The sequence below is a fragment of the Alnus glutinosa genome, chromosome 4 (genome assembly GCF_958979055.1).
Source record: "Alnus glutinosa chromosome 4, dhAlnGlut1.1, whole genome shotgun sequence".
In the NCBI taxonomy this organism is placed as follows: Eukaryota; Viridiplantae; Streptophyta; class Magnoliopsida; order Fagales; family Betulaceae; genus Alnus; species Alnus glutinosa.
In genome coordinates, this window is record NC_084889.1 from 23,811,326 (window position 1) to 23,828,117 (window position 16,792).

Genomic DNA, 16,792 nt, shown 5'->3' on the forward strand with positions numbered 1-16,792 from the left:
AGCCGGCTACAGCCCATTAGGCAATGAGACCCAACTCCATGATCAGCACTTTTAGTACCAATCTTAGGTTAAGGATTGGCTGCAACTGTCAATTACGCTCGTAGCAAGAGATCAAAACAAATGGCTCGCACCACGAGGATCAACCAGATTGGTCAAACTTGCATTTTGTAACACCCGACTAAAATTAATTAACTAATAGTTACTTTATGGTTCACCTTCTAGTCTCATCCTAAAAAGAGTAGACCACAGGGATCTGTAGTGGAAGACATCCGCTTAAGACACAAAGATAGCAATTAAAACTCACAATTCACAATATAAACAACCAGAGCAAGACTAAAGCATCATAACATAGATAAGTCTCCAAATATCATAGTCAAAGACCAGTCTCCAACATAGCTTAAATATTACAAACCTAGTATAAGAGTCATAAATAAACATAAAGATTTAAGGCCTAATTTTAAGAAGGTAAATCAAATGTAGGATCTCCATCATGCTGTGATGAGTGTCATCATCACCATCCCATATATTCTTTAACCAAATAAGGTCTAAGCTCCTAAAAAATGATCCTCACTATGTCCTCCAAACGAATCATCCTCCTCACGTGATCTGTCATCCTCAAGAGTACTATAAAAAAACACATGTTCCATAGGTAGAAAAGATACAAACGTAAGTCCATGACTTAGTGAGCATTAATGCCCATGATGTTTATATTATCATATGGTGAACTCAGATGTTTAAGATATAATTCACATGCAGCAATGTACAATTATAATTCCTCATTTCATAAAATGGTCATGGATGCAATATAGATATAGTATATGCTACAATAAGATAATCATGTCATAGTTCAACTCCATATGGTCTACCCAAAATATTAACCTCTTCCCAGCATGGTTGGCGCTGTCCTGAGGGACCTGTAATACAACACTGGTGCCCCGGATATTATACGCATACCATCATATACTAGCAGCCTAACCGAGTCCGACCTCATGTGGCCCCATATTACTAGCAAAGTCGTAACCGTAACCCTCATTCAAACATGGTGCGTCGGTCACAATACAATCATTGGATCCAAAGCCATCATAACATAATCATAAATCTCTTTAACCATAGGGTTAACATGTATAATAGTAAGCCCGTGGCCGTTATCCCGCACGTACCGGTGTACCATGTCATATGATGCAATTAAATATTTATCGTCTTTTATATGCGTGCTTCTATAAACTCAACATTTTCATTATCTTATTATTTATCACTCAGTTTCACAAAATGGAGTTCAATAATCAAAAGTATATTTCATGTGAGTTTTAAACATGTATGTTTGGTACACAAAATAATCATGCTATGCGGGAAAAATAATAACAAGTATCCATGTTAGTTTAACTCACTTAACATTCGTCCAATGAAGGGTTGAACGTTCGGTGCTTTGTAAAATCACATTTCCGACCATAAAAGCCAAAAAAAAATACATCTAGGCAAGTCCTAAGGTCTTAATATGATGTCTAACGGAGTCATAAGCCACAATAACACCTACATGTAGAACTTGGTATGCCAACCCTCATCAAGTCACTAATCTATCGTTAAGCTAGTATTAAGGCTAAAATCAAGCAAAGGTGTAAAACTACCTAGAGCTATTATCGAAACAGCAAGTAAGGAACATAATAACTCGACTAAAACGAACTAAGTTAAGAAGGTTACCTCCTTCATGTAAAAGGAGTTTGTTCCTCCTTCAAAACACTCTCACATAATCACAAGAAATGCATTGATGGGTCTAAGTGTCACACCTGTCAGTTTGTGTGGCTTTATAAAAAAATAGTTGTTAGTAGAGGAGGCCAAAGTACATTTAACTCAAAATAAAAAATAGAAAATTTCACTTAGCCCCCCTAAACATTGATCTTTTTTTTTTCTTTTCTTTTTTTTTCTTGTTTTTCTAAAGACACCTCCAAAGTTCTTTTTGACATTTTGTCTCTTCACTACCATTTTGTTGTTATTTACACACTTTATGATATTTTAGCATTAAAATAGACAAAAAGTTGCACACTTTATTTTAAGTAAAAAAATTGCCCATGCAAGTTATATGCGCTTCTTTTCATCCAATTTAATACCAAAATTTAACTGAATATATAAATTGTAATGAAATAATAGTTTGAAGGGATATGTATTACAAATAATAATTTGGTGTCTTTGCAAAAGGGGTGTTAGTTTAAGAAGTCAAATTTCTTAAAATAAAACTGATCATGAACCTTCTATTGCTATTATGAAAATCTTAAAGCTTTCTTTTACAATATATGGGAAAATTTATGCACATATATTGTAGAAAAATATCTCATTGATAAGTGTGTGAACTCATGTCCGTGAAGAAAGAGTTAGAGAAGTAGTTGGAACCTTTGATCAAACTCGAAGCTCATCGGTTCTAGATATAGGCATTTAATGCTTTGCAATGTAGCTTTCACAACAGTCTACTAAACATGATGCAAAACTGAAGCCATGGGTTTCCTTTTCCATGATACAAAAAGGTAAGCACTTTCTCTTGATAGCTGCACGTTTGTTGGGATGTATTAGGTTCCCAAAAATGCAGGAAAAAATAGTATTAGCAATACACCGCTCCAAACGAATCATTGCTGGTATTTTTTCACATGTTTGAAGTGTACTTTCGAGGCAAATATGGATAGGAGTCATATAACCATTATCAAGTTGAAAGGTATGAATGCCGGTGGGTAGTGGAGTGGGAGCGAGAGAGAGAGAGAGAGAGGTACGGTCATTAGCATGCACTTCAAGTAATATGAGAATAATCAATTCTATCATCACCAACATAAGATTTCTCATACATTTTTCAGCCATGTTATTTCTCCCACTCTAAAAATTCTCTTACTTGCAGGTTATTGCAATTAAATTGCTTATGGCCCTTTAAATACACATATTCTAATTTGTATGTTGATTTATTTGTTAAAAAACTTCTTATTCAAAAAAGTGTTGTTTTAGAGTTATAGCTTTTGGAATTATAGTGAAATAAATTTTGATTCAAGTAATGTCGTTGGCTAGGACCATAAGGTTTTACAAGAAGCTTTTACAAAATTAATATCGAACTATTGGCAAAAGTCTAATATACTAATAAACTAATGTAAACGAACAAGTGAAGAGGCATTATCATTCGAGCTCAAGAAAAAATAAATAAATAATAAATAAAAAGTAAGAAGAAGAAGATGTACCATCTAATTTACAATATATTAGATCAAAGCCTCCATTTAAACAATATGTTGAAAGAAAGTATTGGTTTAAAAATAGTTATAAGTACATAATATTGAAGTGAACAATATGTTAGAAGAAATTATTAGTTTAAAAGAAGTAAGAAGTATGTAACATTGGAGTATATAGAGTGTAAATCATCATATGATTCATTTATGCAGAGGGATTACAAATGGTGAAAGTTACGAATAGAAGTGGCTATGTCAAAAAGTCACATCTTTGAAGAAAGAGAACTACTAAAGAACAAACAGATGAGTTGTTACACTTATGAAGGGACACTTCAAAGAACGAATCCACATGGAAAGCCAGAAAACAATTAATAGCGAAAAATAAAAAATAAAAAGAGTAGAAGTGAACAATATGTTACAAGAAACTATTGGTTTAAAAGAAGTACTGAGTATGTAACATTGGAGTATATAGAGTGTAAATCATCATATGATTCATTTATGCAAAGGGATTACAAATGGTGAAAGTTACGAATACAAGTGGCTTTGTCAAAAAGTCGCATCTTTGAAGAAAAAGAACTAATAAAGAACAAACAAATGAGTTGTTACACTTATGAAGGGGCATTTGAAAAAATGAATCTACATGGAAAGCCAAAAAACAACTAATAGATAGAAGGAAAAAAAGAAAAAAAAAATGGTAGAAGAGAACAATATGTTAGAAGAAATTATTGGTTTAAAAGAAGTAACAAGTATGTAACATTGGAGTATATACTATATAGTGTAAATAATCATATGATTCATTTATGCAAAGGGATTACAAATGAAAGTTACAAATAGAAGTTGCTTTGTCAAAAAGTCGCATCTTTGAGGAAAGAGAACTAATAACGAACAAACAAATGAGTTGTTACATTTATGAAGGGACATTTGAAAAACGAATCCATATGGAAAGCCAAAAAACAATTAATAGCAAAAAAAAAAAAAGGGTTGAAGTGAACAATTTGTTAGAAGAAATTATTGGTTTAAAAGAATTAATAAGTATGTAACATTAGAGTATATAGAGTTTAAATCATCATATGATTCATTTATGCAAAGGGATTACAAATGGTAAAAGTTACGAATAGAAGTGGCTTTGACAAAAAGTCTGAGAACTAATAAAGAACAAACAAATAAGTTGTTACACTTATGAAGAGACATTTGAAAAACGAATCCACATAAAAAGCCAAAAAAAACAATCAATAGCAAAAAAAAAAAAAAAAGTTAAAGACAAAAGTTAGTAGTAATTTGCATAAATAATTGAAAAAGTTAAGTTATTCAAAATAAAATGAATCGCTTTCACATAAATTATGAAAGTACCATAATAACCTTTATTCATTTGAATTTCTCACGATGACAACATATATTTCATAATAATTTTTGTTTTTTAATTAAAAAAAATAATAATAATAATTCTATATTGGTACCCCAGGCATATTCCTTGCTTGATATTGTATACAATCCTCGTTGTCTTGATGTGCTATCCAAAAAGAGACACCTTAAGCTGATTGGGCGATAGGCGGCTAAGGATGATGTTCTTGTACTTTGAAGTTGTGGCCAATGACTCAATGAGTCACTGAACGTCGTAAAAGTCAACAATTCATCCATCGTACCATCTTTATACCAAGGAAAAATATCCTTGTAAAACCAGTTGGCACCAATCACTTTTCTTTCACCAATAATCTTTGCTTTGATTATTTTCAACGTCCACAAATATCCCTTTTTCTTTTTTATGGTGTTGGCAAGTTATATTTGAGTAACTTCACTTAATCTTCTAAGCTTTAATCGTTTTCTGCAACCACTCTTTAAAATTTAAAAATTTTTAATTTAGTACAATCAACTTTAAAAGATTTGTAATGTCACCCCTCCATTATGATTTAAATTTGAATAGAAAACGCCAAAATATCCAAAATACGTCTGTTAAAAAAAAAATTGATGTAAGGCTAACCCATAGCTGACCCATAGGTTCCTTTTTTTTTTAATATTTAATTATTTAAATAATTAAATCATTTTTAAATACAGAGATATAATGAACATTTTACTTATACTCTGTCTGGTTTAATCCCAAACCCCAATGAGAGGGGTAACAATGCAAACATTTTAAAGTTTGGTACACTAAATTGAGAATGTTTTTAACTTTAGGGAGTGTTGCAAAAGTGATGAATGCAAATATGGTGATACATACCAAAATCATGTCATAGTGCCTATAATTTTGGGTTTGAAAAGCGAGAAGAATATAAATAAATAAATAAGCATCCTAACTTATAAAGAATTTATGAGCTGCCACCAGCAATATTTTCTTCCAATCACTGGTGGAACAATCTCAAGTCTTAAGGTTTCGGGGCCATACAATTTTTTTTTTAAAAAAAAAATAATAAGTAATAATAATAAACTTTAATTATTATTTTTTTATAAAATTGACCTTCCAAAATTTTTTTTTTTTTTTTGAACCCTCCAAAAAATATTTTCTAGCTTCTGCTTACCACACAAGCAATAAGGAGTGAAGTTTTGATTGGAGTAAAAATTAAATAGTTAAAACAAAGAATAAGCTTCATTTGTTAGAATTTTTTGCAACTAATAGAATAACCAACTAAAGATGGTGTGGTTAACGGTTAGAGACAATAATTACTAACCGTCACCGCCTCTACGGCCATAACAGTCGTGAAGGACCAACTTTCATAACCATGGGTTACGTTGGGTCACCGTGACCATGGAGAGACCCATGGTCGTTTAGAGCAGACCCATCATCCAATACTTCCTGAATAAACTTATTATGTGCCAATTGTGAATCAACCCAATAAGGTCTAGTGTTGCCCATGGGCTCATCCCCCGATTGAGCCAACACTGTAAAATTTGTCTAGAGTTGAATTAGCCCACTCAGGCCAACTCTAAATGTTAACCAAAGACCTTAGAGTTATATAAGTTAGTCTATGTGAGAAAAAGGAATTAAGCTATTTCTTAACATATATAACATAATATAATAATATAACCCTCATTTGTTCAAACATATTTTGAATGTATACATACATTTCATATGGTACTTTGCATTAGTATTAAACGACGTGACATACAAAAGTAGTTAACAGATAGGTAGTAACGTATTTGGGTGGGCCGGTATAAGCCATGTCCCATAAAAATTTTTAAGGTAAAATATCTATATATATAAGAAAAATAAAATTAGTCCTTTGACTTCTAGCAAAAAAAAAATTTAACCCCTGACCTCTATTCACAATATCTTCTAGCTCCATCCGTGCGGACAAGAGGGAATGGGGGACTAGGAAGGGTTAGCCCTCCTCCCACAAGAATTATATACATACAACTTTATTACCATAAAAAGATAACAATTTCTTTTATAGAAAAAAAAAAATGGGAAAAGGCTAAAGTGGGCTATCATGGGCCTAAATTAAGCCCAAAAGTTTGTTCAGGCCTTACAATCTCGTCTCAGTCCAATTGTATAGATAAATTGATCGTTATATAAGACCAGCTCAACTGGACCCAAGTTGATGACCCCAACAAAACATTAGTTAGTTTAAAGACGCAGGGGAACATAATTTCTTAAAAAGATCTTCTTCTTCTTTTTTTGGATAAATAATGATAACAGATATTATTAAGCAATGGAAAAATCTTGCTAGGCAAGTACAATACTGTGAATAAAGGAAGGACACTCCTTTATCCATACTTGGTCTAATAATTGTGATAAGGCTACCTTAGCCAATCCGGCCCAATCGATTAACCGCTTTGTTGGCTTCCCATTGAATATGCCGCACATCATGTAAAGAAAAACTATTAAGCTTATGCTCCGTTTATTTCAGCGTAAAATGATTTCTGAAAAATGATTTCTGCATTTTACGGTGTTTGGTAAGGGCGAAAATAATGGTCAACGAAAATCGTTTTTAGTTTGACCGTAAAAGCTTCTTTAATTTTCGGAAAATGATTTACGACTTTTAAAACTGTAAATCGTTTTCCGAAATTAAATTCTTCGTTCTTACACGCACGTTTGATATCCAATTGTCAAAATTTAGCAATTGTCGATCGTCGGAATCCAACTGGCACTGGAGTCCGACAACATCCGGTCGTCGATATCCTGCCGGCCCCGGATGCCGGCCACCAGATTCCGGCCGGAATATTGCCGGATTCCAGTAAGCGGGCCGGATCTGGCCGGAATCCGGCCGGCTCTTACCGGATCCGGCCAGATATGACCTGATCCGACCGGATCCATAAGTTTTCGGCCGGATCCGGTCAAACTTTCTCGCTGCCGGCGACCGGACGTTGCCGGATTCCAGCGGCATTTGCCAAACTCTTATTTTTACATTTTATAATTTTTTTCGTGCGAGCCAAACACCGAAAAATATTTTCGAGAAAATCATTTTTTTTTAAAATGATTTTGTCGAAATTATTTTACGATGGAAATCATTTTACGTCGAAATAAACGGAGCATTAATCTTGATATCATCCGGTAGTTGCTCGAACCTATGCCAACAAGTGGAAGTTTGTCGCAATTAATGCTGAAATTTGAGCTTTGGTTACTCTAAAAACAAATTTTACTTTAGAGTTGTCTGAAATAGGCATTCCATTTATGCCTAATGTTGGTTGTAATTGTTTAAATCTTAGTTGAATATATTTCAGTATTAATTAAATAGTTAAATTTATTATTTCTATTAGCATAAACTTTTATGATAATTGATAATTTAATATAATATCATATTAACTTACAATCTTAATTAAAAATCATAATATGTCACCTCTTATATCAACCATGCTCACACAATAATAAGTAAGCCTAACGAAGTTTAAACTATTCAATCTAACTACTTTTGAATCCCTCGTCTATTGATCACTCCGGTTATTTGTCTTTCCAGTAAACTTGCTCATCTATACAGCTCATCGATCATCTATACAAACATGTCAAACACATGGGGTAATATATCAGCCAGCACATGTAACTACTTCAACTGCCTTCAGTTTAACACTGCAAAACCCCCCCTCAAGATGAAGCATATATGTTAAGAAGATTCATCTTGGATAAAAGAGCAGAGAATGAAGACAAACATAAAGCTTTGGTAAAAATGTCGGCTAGCTGATTTCTGGAACTAACATGTAAAGTGTGAACTAAGCCCTTTTGAATCTGTTCTCTTACAAGATGGCAATCAAGTTCAATGTCTTTTGTTCGTTCATGATATATAGGGTTTGCAGCAATGTGGAGAGCAGCTTGACTGTCACAAAAGAGCAACGCTGCTTGAGAATGCGGGACTTGGAAATCTTGAAGCAATGAAGTGAACCACATTAATTCACAACAAGTGGATGCCATGGATCGATATTCTGCCTTAGCTGAAGATCTAGACACTGTGTGCTGCTTCTTTGATTTCCATGAAATGAGAGAGTCACCAAGAAAGATACAAAAACCAGTTACGGATCGACGAGTGTCTGGACAAGCAGCCGAATCCGAGTCACAAAAGGATTTCAATCTCAAATCAGAAGTAGAAGGGAAAAACAAACCCTGGCTGGGGTTGGATTTGAGATATCTGAGAACTCTATATGCAGCATTCATATGAGATAGACAGGGTGCACTCATAAACTGACTTAAAGTTTGAACACAATAAGATAAATCTGGCCTTGTAATAGTAAGGTAAAGAAGACGTGCAACTAGTCTTCTATAAGTGGTAGGATTCGAAAGTAAAGGGCCATCAAGACGAGAGAATTTGGCATTTGGATCCATTGGAAACTTCACTGGTTTTGAAGCTAAAAGACCTGAATTTTCAAGAATTTCTAATGCATATTTCCGTTGACAAACTGATATACCAAGATAAGTCCTTGCAATTTCCAGCCCAAGGAAAAATTTAAGTATACCAAGGTCTTTTAATTTGAACTGAGCATTGAGAAGATTAGTGATGTCTGATATAGCACTCAAATCATTGCTGGCTAAAACAATATCATCTACATACACTAACAATGCAATATAAGAAGAACCGACACTTCTTGTAAAAAGAGAATAATCAGAACGTGATTGAATGAAACCGTGACTGAGCAAGGCAGTGGAGAACTTGGAAAACTGATGATTGCCAAATATTGTATATTTGGACCCCTTAATTTGCATTAGTTAGACCTTTAGCTTTGTTATTTTCTAATGTTTTTGGTTAGTTTTTGTATTTTGATATTTTACAGATCATTGAGAGAAAACGGTAATTTTTAAGTGAAAAAATGCAAAGTTTGAAAGTCAAAATCAGATTGGATCAAATTTCAGGTTCTGCACAAGTTATAGTATTTTGATTATAACTTTCAGCTCAAACATCCAATTAAAGTGAAATTAGCGGCGCTGGAAAGCTAATTCAAAATGCTACAAGTCATTGTGAAATAGAATTTTCCTAATTCGAAAGTCTGCTACATCATAAATGCCCCGTAATATAAAAGTACGAATTTCCTTGTTCCTGGCGGCTGCAGACACTCCAAACCCTAGCATTCTTTTCTCTTATTAAGATTTTTGAGGGGTAGAGGTGCCATTTTGAAAATATGGCCCTAAACCCTAGCGTTCTTTTCTCCTATTAGGGTTTAGAGGGGTAGAGGTGCCATTTTGTAAAAGTTGGGTTTAACCTAATCTTTTGCTATAAATACCCCATGTTAAGCACCACTTAAGACACATCTCAACATTGTACATAACAGCAGTTGGGTTCTTTGGCTTCTATTCTTTGTAAGTTTTTATTTTTATGTTCTTAATAAAATTTAGTATTTTCTTTTTAGTAATGAGTAGCTAATTTTTCAACTAAGGTTGAGGATGAAACCTCACCTTAGAAGAGCAACTATATTTTCATGAGAGTTTTGCTATCCGATTTTATTGGATTTAATATTTTCAATGTTCTACTTCTTTTCAATTTTTGAGATGATTTCTTGGATATCTATTGTGATTTCCGGATACATGTGATGATTTGAGAATTGTCTCATTTAATTGATTGCTTGGATTTTTCATTTATCAAAATGTTGGATATTCATTGTGTTTCGTTCTACGGATACATTTGATGATTCGGTTTAAACCGGATATCTTTTGTGATTTGTGCAAAGAACGGATTCAATGAATGATTTAATTAATTTTTGAAGCATAGTAGAACATTCATAAGATTTTTACGGTGAGAACTTCGGATATCTATTAACGAACATGAGAATATGTTGCTGTGATTTGGTGGGTGTGGATTCTAAAACCTTAGTACATTTTTCTTTTGTTTTATTTTATTTTTCTATTATTCACCAAATTTAGAACTAGGTTAAAATAGAATTAGTTTAAATAGAAATTAATTTTTGCAACGCAATTCCCTGTGGATACGATCTCGCACTTGCACATACACTATATTGCAAACGATTCGTGCGCTTGCGAGTATTAAAATTTGCACATCAAAAACCACTGTCTAGAGGCCTGTTTTAAGCCATATAAAGACTTTTTCAAATGACAAACTTGAGACCCCCCCTTGCTTGAATAACCAGGAGGCAAGCTCATGTACACTTCCTCATCCAAATCCCCATGGAGGAAGGCATTATTGACATCAAGTTGATGAAGATGCCACACTTTAACAGCAGCAATAGCCAACAAACATCTAACAGTAGTGAGTTTGGCAACGGGTGAAAACGTTTCATAGTAATCGACCCCTTCGGATTGAGTGTAACCCTTGGCTACAAGACGGGCCTTATACCTCTCGATAGAACCATCAGCCCTATGTTTGATTTTGAACATCCATTTACAACCAATGATGTGTTTATCAGAAGGTAAATCAGTAAGAACCCAAGTATTATTCTGTTCAAGAGCTGAGATTTCAGCTTGCACGGCATCCCTCCAAAGAGGATCTTTGACAGCTTGGTGAAAAAATTTTGGTTCAACATGAGCAGAGACAGCCAAACGAAAGTGTTTATGAGTTGAAGAAAGCTTATCATAAGACAAAACAGTGGAGAGATCATAAGGAATACCTGAAGAACCAGCTGTCAATGGAACAGAAGATGATGGGAGAGAAGAGGCAGCAAGTTGACAATGAGATTCTTGGAGATAACCGGGTTGGTGCCTAATACGAGTGGTTCTTTGAGGAGGAATATTAGGTACATGAGGTAGAGAAACACTAGGAATATTTGAAAGAGATGATACAATTGGAGAGGAAGTAGAATTATGAGAAACAGATTGTGGTGTTTGAAAAGATACAATATCATTAGAATGGGAAAGAGGCAAAACAATGTTATCATTGGACACATTATGTGGCAGAGATGATGGTGAACAAGACATAGGAAAAGTATTTTCATGAAAAATGACATCACGAGATATAAATATAGACTTAGTGTTAAGATCATATAATTTGTATCCTTTGATGCCATAGGGATAGCCTAAGAAAATACAAGCTCTAGCTCGAGGATCAAACTTGGATCGATTTCTAGTTATAGTAGAAGCATAGCAAAGACAACCAAAAACACGAAGATGATTGTAAGGAGGTAAAACTGAATAAATGGTTTCATAAGGAGATTTATTTGAAAGAAGAGGTGTAGGAATCCGGTTGATAAGGTAAGTGGCAGTAAGGACACACTCACCCCAAAAATGATATGAAAGATTGGCTTGAAAACGAAGAGCTCTAGCCACATTTAGGAGATGTTGATGCTTACGCTCAACTATGGCATTTTGTTGTGGAGACTCGACACAACTAAGTTGATGAATGACTCCATGAGAAGAATAAAAATCAACCATGTTAAATTCTGGACCATTATCAGATCTAACACATTTGATTTTAACATTGAACTGAGTAAGAATAAGCTGAAAAAAATTCTGAATGATGATTCTGGTTTGCGATTTACTATGCATTAAGTATACCCATGTAAAACGAGTATAGTCATCCACTTTAGTAAGAAAAAATTGAGATCCATTGGTACACTTAACAGAAAATGGACCCCATATATCACAGTGAATCAAATCAAAGGATTGTTTTGAAATTGAAGTGCTAACATGAAAAGGCAAACAATGTTGTTTAGCTAAAGGGCAAACTGAACAACATTTATTTGAAACAACATTACAATCAGGAATAATATGTTGCAAAAGTTTAATCCTAGAATCAGAAAGATGACCCAATCGGAAATGCCAAAGATTATTGGAATTGCTAGTAGAAACTTGAGCAGCACCTATGCTGGTAGAAACTGGAACAGCAATAGGTGGAGAAGGCTTCGAATTAGGTATCAACAAGAACAATCCGCCTCTTTCTCTACCCATGCCAATCGTCCTCCAACTTGACAGATGCTGGATGAAGCAAAAATCAGCCAAGAAAATTATGCAACAATGTAAAATTTTGAGTATTTTGCTTGCAGAAATCAAATTAAAAGAAAATGAAGGAACACAAAGAACATCTGTTAAGATGAGGTGTTCAGTAATTTGAACTGTACCAATATGTGTGACTGAGGCAAAATTTCCATTAGGTAATCTAACAGATTTGGTAACAGTGGAAGTAATAAAAGTAAGACAGGAGATAGAGCAAACCATATGATCGGTTGCTCCTGTGTCAATGATCCAAAGATTTGTGGATTTGATATGTGAAACATAATTGACAGATGATGAAGTAGAGAAAACAGAATGTTTACTGTCTAAGCTCATGGAATCAAAATGAGTTATTTTTCTACCTGCCATGTCGGCGAACAGAGGATTCTGAGATGCAACAGTGTGAACCGAAAGGATATCTTCTCCAGACTTCGGGTTGATCAAGGAAATCAGCTTCTCATACTGCTCATAAGTGAACGGCAGATGAGGAACTCCAGCTTTGGAAACTTGATTAACAGAAGGAACATTTTTTCCTTTGTTAAACTTAAAACCAGGTGGAAAACCATGAATTCTGTAACACTTGTCGATTGTGTGACCGAGAACTCCACAGTGAGTGCACTTCGGCCTATCCTTTCGGATAAAATTGGTTTTAGATCCAGATGACTGATTTTGAGGTGTAGTGATCATCATCGCAGCAGTATTATGATTCAATGAACTAACAAGTGGAACAATCTGCCTCTGTCGTTCCTCTTGAAGGACTAGAGAAAAAACTTTGTTTATAGGAGGCATAGGGTCAAGTAACAAGATTTGACCACGAATATGTGAAAAACTTTCATTTAAACCCATCAAAAAACGAGAAATATACTCATGTTCACGATAATCAGTAAGAATCTTCACAAAATCACATGAACATGGAGGAAGAGGTTGGTAACTGATGAGTTCATCCCAATGTCCTTTAAGAACAGTGAAGTAATTACTCACAGAGAGGTTTTCTTGAGATAAGGCAGAAATCGTCTGTTGAAGTTGGAAGATCCTCGGTCAATTCTTTTGAGAGAATCGATCTTTGAGATCATTCCACATATCTTCAACAGAATCAATGTAGATAATACTCGCTGCTATTTCTTTCGAAACTGAGCTAAGAATCCATGAAATGATCATGTTGTTGCATCTATACCATGACAGACTTTGATCAGATGAAGCATCCGGTTTGGACAAGGTTCCATCAATGAAATGGATCTTGTTCTTCGCAATTAAGGCCATCTTCATCGATCTGCTCCAGGTATTATAATTGTCTCCAACTAGTTGTTGAGAGACCAGATTGAAACTAGGGCTATCGCCATGATGAAAGTAGAAAGGACTTGATACATCTACAATTGAATTCGCAGATTGAGACGTCATGGAATCCATGAGAGAAATAGTGAGAATAGAAGAAATCAGAAAGCAACGATTTATTGCTCTGATTCCATTTCACAAACAGAAAGTATGCGGAAAATAGAGTGAAAGCAGAGTTGAGAGAGAGAGAGATATGAGAAAGTTGGATTGTATTCTCATTAATGAATCAGAAGATATATAATGTGTTTATATACTGTATGAAAAAGAATAACAGAATAACAAAAAACAACTCATCTATACAGCTCATCGATCATCTATACAAACATGTCAAACATGTGGGGTAATATATCAGCCAGCACATGTAACTACTTCAACTGCCTTCAGTTTAACACGTGGGTTTGCTGACGTAAACTGCAAAACCTTTTATACTCCTATCTTGTATGCCTCATCTTATCATAGGGATTTGGTATTTCTGCTTCTGAAATTGAAATAATGTAGTGAAATGTCCCTTAGAACCTATCTATCATCTGCATTATTTTCTTTATTTTTATGCATTCACATTCAGGAATGTCAAGCTTTTACTTATAGGTAGTAGGATAATGGTAAACATGGTTATAGTGACTCCATACATGTTCAAGTATAGTGGGTCCTCCTTGATGAGATATGATCGGGTCGTTCATCCATTTGCTATGTCCATTTGCTATGTCATTGCTAATATATATATTCTAGAAAGGAGGGGTTGGAGAAAGAGTGTCTTTTGTTTGTGATATCTGTCCTAGGGACAAGTTTTTTTTCTTTTTCTTTTTCTTTTTATTTTTTTGACGGGCGGGGAGGAGATACAGGAAAGGGAAATCTTGCTGGAAAAGCTCCGAGTCAGAATGAATGGAGCTGAAGCAAAAGCCAATGAACTTAAAGTATCATTTGAGAATCTTTGTGGTATAGTAACAAAGCTTTTATGTTTCATATTTGGTTTCAATTATAAATAATTCTAACTATTATTTTATTTTCTCCTAATAAAATTTTGAGTCAATGAAGGGGGAAATTGATGCATTTGACAAATCAGAGAATGAACTGATAAAGCTTGAACAAGCACAGCTTGATGTATCATGTATACATAATTTGTCTTTGATTGAATGTGGCTGATTTCAATTTAGGGTTTAATTTGGAGGAGGAATACATAATTTGTCAAAAAAAAAAAAAAAAAAAACCCAACACAATTGAACTTCCAGTTATTGCATCTTCATTTTCTGTAGATATATCAGAGGAGATATGTATTGCGGCTGCCAAGATGGGTAAGCATGTGCTTCAATACTGTCTTCATCGTTTTATTCAGTGAAAATTATGATTTTGCATCAAACATCAAACATGTGCAAATGTGTGATACTTAAAAATGTTATTTGGACTTCTTTGTAGATTTATGACAAATGATTTGAAGTACAAATGTGTGAGATATGAAACTACAATAACCTTTTGTCTTTGAATTAGCCCAAACCACTTCTGCAGCTTGTGAATACTGCCAATCTTATACTGTCTATGTGCAATCGTCTTGTCTAAATAGTATCTTGATCATCCGTGGTAATTTTGATGCGATATTCATATTTGATTGATGATGATTTCCTATTGTTGTCACTTATTTGGTGGTTATCGATTAAACAAGTCAGTGAAATTTCCTAAAATTTATACATAATTAATGGATGTGTTCCTGCTTCTCTTCCAAGTGATTAATCGTGCTAAGGGATTTGCTTTTCTAAGCTTTTTGCCTTTCTTTCACTATGATATGGAGAGCAATCTAAACAGAAGTTTGTTTTTGCTTAGAGCTAGAGGGATGTCAATCAAAAAGTCTTTAGGTCATTAGCAGATTTAGCTTGAATATTATCATTAATTGTAGGATGATAGCACATTGAGAGTACTACAAAGGGCTCATTCATGTAAGCCCAAATTGACCGAGCATTATTCTTTGCAATCTTTTTGAAATTATGCTCGGTACTTTCGTCTATTTTTTCGTTCAATATTTAACGGTCTGCCACGTGTCAATCTCTGAAGGTTGATATGTGACACAATATAAAAAATAAATAAATAAATAAAAATTAAAAATATTTAAAAATTAAATAAAAAAAAAAAAATAAAAAAACTTTAAAAATTAAAAAAAAAAAAAAAAAAAAAAAGGTGGCTCAACCACCCCTAAACCTTTTTTTAATTTTTTTATTGTGTCACGTGTCAACTCTCAGGGGTTAACACGTGGCATACCGTTAAATATTAGATAGAAAAATAGACAAAGGTATCAATTACATCTTTTTTCAAAATTCAAATATCATCTGTGATGCAAAATGAAACTGAAGTACTAAAAAATGAAGTTTTTAAATCAAAAGTATCAAATTTGTATTTAACCCATTTTTTTTAAAATATTAAATAAAATTCTTGGCACTTGCCCATGTGCCAAGAAGAGCAAAATCATTCCTTGTGCCTAGAATAAGCTGGCGTATAACATATGTGCCAGGAAATTTATTTTTCGGACTGCATTCGTGATATCTGTAACTGCCACAAATCAAACACCAGGAACATGTTTCCTAGCATTTATTGATACATTTCTTATATTTAAAAAATGTCAAGAATGAGCATTTTTTTGGTAGTGGATACCTCCGGGGTGTTGACACTTGGCCGATACGCATTTTTTTGTATCAAATATAAAAATATATCTTTTAAGATGATTATTTAATAAATTCAAAGTTTGGATGTTGACACTTGCTTGAAACTTGGCCCCCACGCATTTTTGGTATCAAAAGTGAAAACTATCTTTTAAGATAATTATTTAATAAATTCAGAGTTTGACCTTTGTCATGAATTAAATCATAAAACATTCTTAAAAATATAAAAATTAATTTTGGGACTTATTTAAATAAAAAAATTATGTGAATCTCTAGTAGTATTTTAATAAACAAAAAAAACCTAATCGATAACACAATTTAATGAA

At 33.8% G+C, this 16,792-nt stretch overlaps 1 long non-coding RNA gene across 1 annotated transcript; it reads right to left on the minus strand.

Moving 5' to 3' along the window:
- Nucleotides 1-344: 344 nt before the first annotated feature.
- Nucleotides 345-2,863, minus strand: LOC133867414 (uncharacterized). The gene is made up of 3 exons (XR_009900051.1): nt 2,386-2,863; nt 1,699-1,800; nt 345-624 (listed from the first exon to the last, which is right to left on the minus strand). It is a non-coding gene; the product is annotated as an uncharacterized LOC133867414 (long non-coding RNA).
- Nucleotides 2,864-16,792: the final 13,929 nt, after the last annotated feature.